We start from the raw sequence: 10,097 nt of genomic DNA on the forward strand, positions 1-10,097 counted from the left end.
CCAGGTGCTTGATTAAAGTTGATATCAAAAAAGAATTTGATTCTCTCCAATGGACTTTTATTGCTAATATGTTAAAAGGCTATGGATTTCCTCAAAAATTTGCTGACTGGGTCTTGGGCTGCATTACTAGTCCTTGGTATTCTTTAAAATTGAATGGGTAGATTTCTGGTTTCTTCCCAGGTAAAAGTGGGGTTAGACAGGGAGACCCTCTTTCTCCCTATCTTTTTGTTCTAGGGATGGAAATTTTATCCAGGTATCTTAGAACTCTTTGCACCCTTCCTAATGTTTCTCATCATCCTAAGTGTAGCAGAATCAACTTGACTCATCTCATTTTTGCTGATGATCTCATGATCTTCACTAGAGGGGATGTCCCTTCTGTTCAAGCTGTCTAACAGATGCTCCATCAATTTGCTGATTTCTCAGGTCTCTATGCTAATGTTGAGAAGACTAACATCTATTTTGGGGGAGTTCACCCTGATATCAAGGCCAGCATTCTAGCTGCCACTGGTTTCTCTGAAGGACAGTTCCCTTTTCGATATTTAGGCATTCCCTTGTCTACTTCCAGAATCTCTATGAATATGTTTGATGCCCTTATTCTGAAGATACAGCATGCCATTCAGCACTGGTCCTCTCAATTGCTTACTTATGCTGGCAGAATTCAACTCTTGACTTCTGTTGTGTTTGGCATTGAGACTTTCTGGTGCTCAAGTATTCTTCTCCCCAAGGAGATCATTAAGAAACTTAATCAGTCTTGCAAAAAATATTTTTGGGGGCACTCTTCTGGAGAAAGGAAAATGGTATTCAAAAGATGGAAGGATATTTTTAAGCCTTTGGATGCTGGTGGATTCAATGCCAAAGACTTGGAAACCTGGAATGTTGCATTGCTTTGTAAATGGCTGTTTCTGCTTTCTCATCCTAATGATGGTGTTTAGGCAACCTGGTATCAGCATTATGTTTTAACAACTGAAGATATCTGGCATGTGCAGAGTAAAGATAGTTATTCTGCAAGCTTTAAAGGTATTCTTAGGGTCAGAGATAGACTTATATCCCTGGCAGGTACTATTCAGACAGCAAAAAGCATGTTGCAGAGCTGGCATTGTAGAACTAAGTTCAGTATTTCTTCAGCTCATAGATATTTTAGAAATGTCTCTAATATTGGTGGATGGTCAAGCTCTATTATGCATGGCAGGATAATGCCTACTAATAGGATAATTTGCTCTTTTGCTGTCCAACAACATCTAGCCACTGTTGATAAACTTCAAACTAGAGGCATTCAGATGGCTAACAGGTGTTATCTTTGTCAGAATGGGCTTGAAAGTCATGAGCATCTCTTCTTCCAGTGTTCTTATTCTGCTGCAGTTTGGGATGAGATGATCCAGTGGATGAGCTATGCCAACTTGGGTTATAATTTGCTTGACATTTTGGAGAATTCCGGGGCTAAGGGGAAGCATTGTAGATGGGAGCACGCCTGGTTTCAAGTTACTGTTGCTGCTGCTGTCTATCAGATATGGGGAGAGCGTAATGCTAGGATTTTCCGTAATAGGCAATCTACTGTTGCAGCCTGTATTGGTCGAATTAAATACTTGGTTTGTGTCAGGATGTTTATGTGGAGAACACACAAATCTTATAGTTGTATTGTAGATCGACTTTGTACCTAGTTTGCTCCTTAGTCTAGAGGATAGTTTTGCAAAATACCTTGTAATTTCATTTTAATAAATGAAATGATATCTCTTTTGCAAAAAAAAAAAAAAATCTATCAAGCATTAGATAACCGTATGATATGCATCAAGGGAATGGGATTATCACTTTCCAAGAAATGTCAAGACATGTAAATTCATCCCTACACATGTGAAATTTCATAGCGTGCAACAGTCTAGCAACAACCATATCATTCATGTCATCATACCACATTGTCACTATCGTTCTCCCTTACTTGTAACCACCCACGTAGTGAGCAACCGAAGCAATATGCACTAGTTTTGATAAGAGGGCGCCCAGTCATACAAAACCTGTGACACCCCGCGATAACGCGGAAAATATAACTAATAAATTAAAGCGGAAATTTATGAGATTTAAAAGCTTTTAAAATTTAAAGCGCGGGTTCCTTAAAATCTAAAACACAAATAAAGATTGCGGAAATAAATATTTAAATTATACAAACGTGATAGTCAAGGTCAGGGAAAATATATCCCTCGAATGACAATACAATAAAAGGTGAGTCTAAGCAATCCTAATAAACCGACTACAAGGCCAAAGTGCTCGCTAGCTCACACATGTCTTCAGCCCATAAATGCACCAACTAGTACCTGTCATTCATGTAAACATAAACGCCACAGTCAGTGGGGAGTAACTCAAGGTTTTCCCAGCCACAAATTGTCAAAATGGACATAACAAAGAACTAAAACAGGTAAGCCATGTAAGATACTTGAAACATGAGAGAACACGGGATTATATATATATATATATATATATATATATATAACGAATTAATAAGAGAAGACACAATAGGATAATAACTAGGCAATTTATGGACATACTCAATTAAATAAGAAGGTAAGGAAATGAAATGCAATTGATTACGAAAGTATGTCATATGCAACTATCCGACTATGCAAAACCTTTACTAGCTACCCTTAGACTCACAAACTCTCGGCAGAACGGCCAACGAGAGCGGCGTAAATAAAATAAGATATCCAACTCTCGGCAGAACGGCCAACGAGAGAGGTGTCGAAAGAGTATGGTATCCAACTCTTGGCAGAACGGCCAACGAGAGAGGCCTATATAAAATAAGATATCCAACTCTCGGCAGAACGGCCAACGAGAGAGGTGCCGAAAGAGTATGGTAACCAACTCTTGGCAGAACGACCAACGAGAGAGGCGTAAATAAAATAAGATATCCAACTCTCGGCAGAACGACCAACGAGAGAGGTGCCGAAAGAGTATGGTAACCAACTCTTGGTAGAACGGCCAACGTGAGAGGCGTATATAAAATAAGATATCCAACTCTCGGCAGAATGGCCAACAAGAGAGGTGTCGAAAGAGTATGGTAACCAACTCTCGGCAGAACGGCCAACGAGAGAGGCGTAAAGATAAGTCAAGCAAAAAGGACATAGCATAAAGGCATTATCATAAGAATACGGTTCAACCAAGTAAATATCTAGAATGGCATGATTCAAACTTGGAATGAGAAGAACAAGGTAATGAGCAAGTAAATATCCAAGTAAGACAATCCAAGTCCATTTATACTCGTAAACATGGATTAGTAACTCATTTCTTAAATACCTGTCACTCGAATAAAAATGTAAATAAACGGAATGAACCATTTATAATAAGTAAAAAAAGAATTTAATTATAAATGATTCAAATGTAAGATAAGCCATTTATTACATACAAAGCGTAAATAATCGAATTAAACGCGTATTATAAAGAAAGCACATTATTTCATATATAAATGAAACAATTGAATAATGAATTCCACAATTATAATTCATGTGAGAAAAATATCTAAATGAGCGATATTTAACAACTTATATTATATAAAACACAAGACGGAATTTAAATGTCTCAACCTATGAAATTGGCGCCAACCCCAAATGCTATACACGACTCAAGACCCCTTTTTGGACAGCACCTATTCACGACCCGATAATCAGCCATACACGGCCTCACAACCAGCCACCTATACCGCCCATATCAGCCACGCTTCCCACCCCAAAACAGCCGCCAACCAACCCACAACCAGCTTCTTATGCCACCTAAACAAGACCGCCAAGTATAGCCTAAAAATAGTCCGTGGACAACTCTAATTATAACCCGACAGACATGTCAAACCACCACTATTTCCTGCCCAAAACAGAGCCACGAGCAGGCTACCAGACCCGCAACACAGACTACACCGAGACATTTTGACACAATATTTTCAAGTAGAAACAAGACGAAGCTTTCCCAATAAAACGAGTACTAGAAGGTGATTTTGACATGTAAGAGAAACACAGAAATAGTCCTAAAATGTAGTATACATCCGTCCTCAAGACTGTCCCATTTCCATCTTAAAAAAGTACTGGAATTCTTCATTAAACCGTCCAAAAAAAAAAACAGAGTACGACCCGCCCCGAGTTGCTTTATTCTCACGCCTAAAACAGTCCTAGGCTGAGCCAGACTACGTCAACATTTGAAACGGTTTTAAAATGGAAGTTCACACATATAAAGTGACCCAAAAACAGTCCCGAAAGACTACCCTACCCGTCCCAAAACCGAACCAAAGCAGCCACGATCACGAGACCCTGTGAGCCATAAACCTAGCTCAAGCAACGGAGTTCAAGATGGAGTTTCGAACTCAAAACAGCCCTCTTTCAGATACCAATTGAGATGAAAATTACCATACAAGAGACAAAGTGTAAAGAACTAAACTTTATCACTCAAGAGCATATAAAACAGCACATAAGACGGAAATTTTGACATTTGTCGAGTAACCTATCACCGTTACCTTTAACTTCTCAAATTGCTGAGTGGAGACGTCCAAAAGATCATGAGCTTCCCTCCGGGTCTTCAAGCTCATCACTAGGAGTAAGAAAACGGGTTATTCGAGCATGAAACCGAGTTGTCTTAAGACGGCATTTTCGAAAACTCAATCAAAACTGAAACTTTCTTACCTAGAAAGAAGGAGGAAGGAAAGAGGAAGATAATGGTACAAAAATTATGAAATTTGGTTGAGAAATGGAGGAGGGATCTCGGGTTGAAGACGAGAATGAAAATGGTGATGGAGCTTCTGTTTATAGCTTATTGTTGCTGCTGTTTTGTTTCGAAAGAAAGGAAGAAGATTAAATGCAGGGGTGGGGACGGTAGGGATTACAACAACAACAATAATATATAATAATAAAATAATATATAACAATATATTAATGTAGAGTGTGGGGTGAGTAGGTGGTATGTGTTGTCGATATTCGGTTGGTCCGAGTTAGTCAAGATTCCCAATTGAAATGCGACGGTCTATGTTTAGACGGAAATTAAGACGGGAATTATTATTATTACTGTCACTATTATTGCCCGACCAAAAATATATGTATACATATATTGTTATATAAATTATGCCTTAGGAATATAATTTAATAATACATATTTTTATATAAATGAGCATTTATATATTACTTTTATAAAAATCGTGTTTGAAATAAAATTAATTAAATTGAATAATTCGAAAATATAAAATAAAATAATCAAACGGTTTAATAAATTTTAAATGTCAAAATGGGCAATTCGCGGGTGTTACAATCACCCCATCTTTTAAAAAGTTTCGTCCTCGAAACTTGAAAGTAGAAATGAAAGGTTATATGTAAAAATAAAACTGGAATTTTGAAATCGGTAACCAAAACATTAAAAGGTTACTTATCGTGAGAGTTAAAATTCTTTCAAAAGTTTCAAATAAAATTTTCCGACAGAACCAGATTCTCATCAAAGGAACGGAAGTGCTCTCGTTGCGCATTCAAGAACATCACATTCCAAATCAAAGATAAAGTCAAAAGCAAATCATTTGTATAAACCAAAAATCAAAATACTTTCAAAAACATTAATGAAGAGTTTTCAAAAGTATAAGTCTCATTCATGGAACGAAATTGCTCTTGTCGTGCACACAAAAACGCTAACTTTTCAAGTCAAAGACAAATCTAAGACAAAAAAATCACTCGCCGACAAGCGTAGAACAAGTTATTAAACGTCTCTAATAACGAGTTCTAACATCCGATCAACGTTAAAACCAAAAGGAAAAGGTAATCCACTCAAATTTTCTTTTGCAAAAGCCAAAGTAGAAATAAAGGTTTCACTTTTAAATCCAAAAGGGAGTCAAATCCCTGAAAATGTAACATTAAACTTTGACAAAGAATCATAAATAGATCAAAGTTAGTAGAAATTGGATAAAACTTAAAGAAATCCCGGGTTTAGCAATTAAAATTATGATAAAGAAGTATATACTCAAGGAACAAATAGGGAACTAAATCAAATTTTCATTTTCGAACCTTTTAAAATAGGTATAGTTTTGTAAGAGTAATATAAATTTTTAACAACGAATCAAAATGGTAGCTTGAAATGTTTAGAAATTTTATGAATTGAAAAGTAACTTAGACATCATAAAAACAAAGTACGCTAAGAGAATCCACACTTAACCAACAAAAGAGCTATGAAGAACTTTCTAGGGGTAAGATTCGAAGTCAAATCTACAAGGATGTCAAAGATAGAGTTTCACAGGTTACGAGTGTCAAAATTAAAGGAGGAGCATGATGAAGCGAGGAACAGAGGTATGAATGGTAACGCTTATGGTCAAAGAAGAAAGGGAATTAGACTACAAGGAAAGGCCAAGTACTCAATATCTCAAACAACAACATCATTCTGAACGGTTCCGAAAACTTCCTAACAACAAAACCTATAACCACATCACTCCCAAGGATTTCCTCAAAACACTTACGTTACTTCATCCTAAGTCATTCCATGAAACAAGGTACTTCACCACAAGTGTGATTTAACAATTCCCAATCACTAAACATTCACAACGACCTCCACAAAAATAAGATTGAAACCACCAACAAAGTTATACTCATGTCGAACAACGTCAAAAGGTAACATCGACCTATGTATGGCCATCAACATACTAAAGGTATCTCTTTCCAAACTCAAATCATGAACCTTACTCCATGTTTACTCCTAAGGTAACAACGCTCAACCTGCTAAGCTTTAAAAATTCCAAACATAAACAACAAAGCTAAGTTCTATAACTTTAATCACATAGGCAACTCATTCTTAACACAAAGAATCCACCAATCAATCACGCTCACTTTATCAAGGAACTAGGTATAAGAATTACTAAGTATGTCTCATCACATTACCTAAGTCTTTCTAATATCACAACCTTTCAAAATAAGGGTCAAGGGTCAAACACACAACTAACTCCACAAAAGCCAAATTATCCAACCATGGTTAACATTCCACAAAAGAGAGAGAACTATCAAAAGGCGTTAAGGGAGGATAAGCAAGGAACAAAGAACAAGTTGGGAGGGTACAAGAGTAGTTTCCAAGGAAAAAGAAAAGAAAGTTTAGAAGAGGAAATAAGCATCAAGAAGTAAAGAATAAGGCAAGGTACACAACGAATGAGAAATATCTTCGAGGAAGTAGAAGCATTCTTCAAAGGTTGAACACATGTTCAATGCTCGACAATAGGCACCAAGTCTTGATTACAACACGGGTAAGCTCACGGTCATTGATCCAAGGGTACAAAAATAATTGACAATCAACAAACATGTTAGAACTTAACAAAGAGCAAGCACACTACAGACTACCACCTTAGGTCCTTAAGTCTACCCATTTCTCATTCATTATTCAAGGTCAAGTTCAATTTTAAATTTGGGGTACACGTGTGTGCGTCGGGAGCAACATAGGCTCTGATACCAACTATGACACCCCGCGATAACGCGGAAAATATAACTAATAAATTAAAGCGGAAATTTATGAGATTTTAAAAGCTTTTAAAATTTAAAACACGGGTTCATTAAAATCTAAAACACAAATAAAGATTGCGGAAATAAAGATTTAAATTATACAAACGTGATAGTCAAGGTGAGGGAAAATATATCCCTCGAATGACAATACAATAAAAGGCGAGTCTAAGCAATCCTAATAAACCGACTACAAGGCCAAAGTGCTCGCTATCTCACACATGTCTTCACCCCATAAATGCACCAACTAGTACCTGTCATTCATGTAAACATGAACGCCACAGTCAGTGGGGAGTAACTCAAGGTTCTCCCAGCTACAAATTATTAAAATGGTCATAACAAAGAACTAAAACGGGTAAGCCATGTAAGATACTTGAAACATGAGAGAACACATGATTATATATATATATATATATATATATATATATATATATATATATATATATATATATATATATATATATATATATATATATATATATATATATATATATATATATATATATACAAAATTATATATATAACGGATTAATAAGAGAAGACACAATAGGATAATAACTAGGCAATTTATGGACATACTCAATTAAATAAGAAGGTAAGGAAATGAAATTCAATTGATTACGTAAAAATGTCATATGCAACTATCCGACTATGCAAGACCTTTACTAGCTACTCTTAGACTCACTAACTCTCGGCAGAACGGCCAACGAGAGCGGCGGAAATAAAATAAGATATCCAACTGTCGGCAGAACGGCCAACGAGAGAGATGTCGAAAGAGTATAGTAACCAACTCTCGGCAGAACGGCCTACAAGAGAGGCGTATATAAAATAAGATATCCAATCTCGGCAAAACGGCCAACGAGAGAGGTGTCGAAAGAGTATGGTAACCAACTCTCGGCAGAATTAGGGCCAACGAGAGAGGCGTAAAGATAAGTCAAGCAAAAAGGGCATAGCATAAAGGCATTATCATAAGAATACGGTTAAACCAAGTAAATATCTAGAATGGCATGATTCAAACTTGGAATGAGAAGAACAAGGTAATGAGCAAGTAAATATCCAAGTAAGATAATCCAAGTCTATTTATACTCGTAAACATGGATTAGTAACTCATTTCTTAAATACTTGTCACTTGAATAAAAATCTAAATAAATGGAATGAACCATTTATAATAAGCAAAACAAGAATTTAATTATAAATGATTCAAATGTACGATAAGCCATTTATTACTTACAAAGCGTAAATAATCGAATTAAACGCGTATTATAAAGAAAGCACGTCATTTCATATATAAATGAAACAATTGAATAATGAATTCCACAATTATAATTCATGTGAGAAAAATATCTAAATGAGCGATATTTAACAACTTATATTATATAAAACACAAGACGGAATTTAAATGTCTCAACCTATGAAATTGGCGCCAACCCCAAATGCTATACACGACTCAAGACCCCTTTTTGGACAACACCTATTCACGACCCGATAATAAGCCATACACGGCCTCACAACCAGCCATCTATACCGCCCATATCAGCCACGCTTCCCACCCCAAAACAGCCGCCAACCAACCCACAACTAGCTCCTAACGCCACCTAAACAAGACCGCCATGTATAGCCTAAAAATAGTCCGTGGATAACTCTAATTATAACCCGACAGATATGTCAAACCACCACCATTTCCTGCCCAAAACAGAGCCACGAGCAGGCTACCAGACCCGCAACACAGACTACACCGAGACATTTTGACACGATATTTTCAAGTAAAAACAAGACGAAGCTTTCCCAATAAAATGAGTACTAGAAGGTGATTTTGACATGTAAGAGAAACACAGAAATAGTCCTAAAATGTAGTATACATCCGTCCTCAAGACTGTCCCATTTCCATCTTAAAAAAGTACTGGAATTCTTCATTAAACCGTCCAAAAAAAACAGAGTACGACCCGCCCCGAGTTGCATTATTCTCACACCTAAAACAGTCCTAGGCTGAGCCAGACTACGTCAATATTTGAAACAGTTTTGAAACGGAAGTTCACAAATATAAAGTGACCCAAAAATAGTCCCGAAAGACTACCCTACCTGTCCCAAAACCGAACCAAACAGCCACGATCACAAGACCCTGTGAGTCATAAACCGAGCTCAAGCAACAGAGTTCAAGATGGAGTTTCAGACTCAAAACAACCCCCTTTCAGATACCAATTGAGATGAAAATTACCATACAAGAGACAAAGTGTAAAGAACTAAACTTTATCACTCAAGAGCATATAAAACAACACATAAGACGGAAATTTTGACATTTGTCGAGTAACCTATCACCGCTACCTTTAACTTCTCAAATTTCCGAGTGGAGACGTCCAAAAGAGCATGAGCTTCCCTCCGGGTCTTCAAGCTCGTCACTAGGAGTAAGAAAATGGGTTATTCGAGTCATGAAACCGAGTTGTCTTAAGACGGCATTTTCGAAAACTCAATCAAAACTGAAACTTTCTTACCTAGAAAGAAGGAGGAAGGAAAGAGGAAGATAATAGTACAAAAATTATGAAATTTGGTTGAGAAACGGAGGAGGGATCTCGGGTTGAAGACGGGAATGAAAATGGTGATGGAGCTTCTGTTTATAGC

This window comes from Silene latifolia, chromosome 11 (genome assembly GCF_048544455.1).
Source record: "Silene latifolia isolate original U9 population chromosome 11, ASM4854445v1, whole genome shotgun sequence".
NCBI lineage: Eukaryota > Viridiplantae > Streptophyta > Magnoliopsida > Caryophyllales > Caryophyllaceae > Silene > Silene latifolia.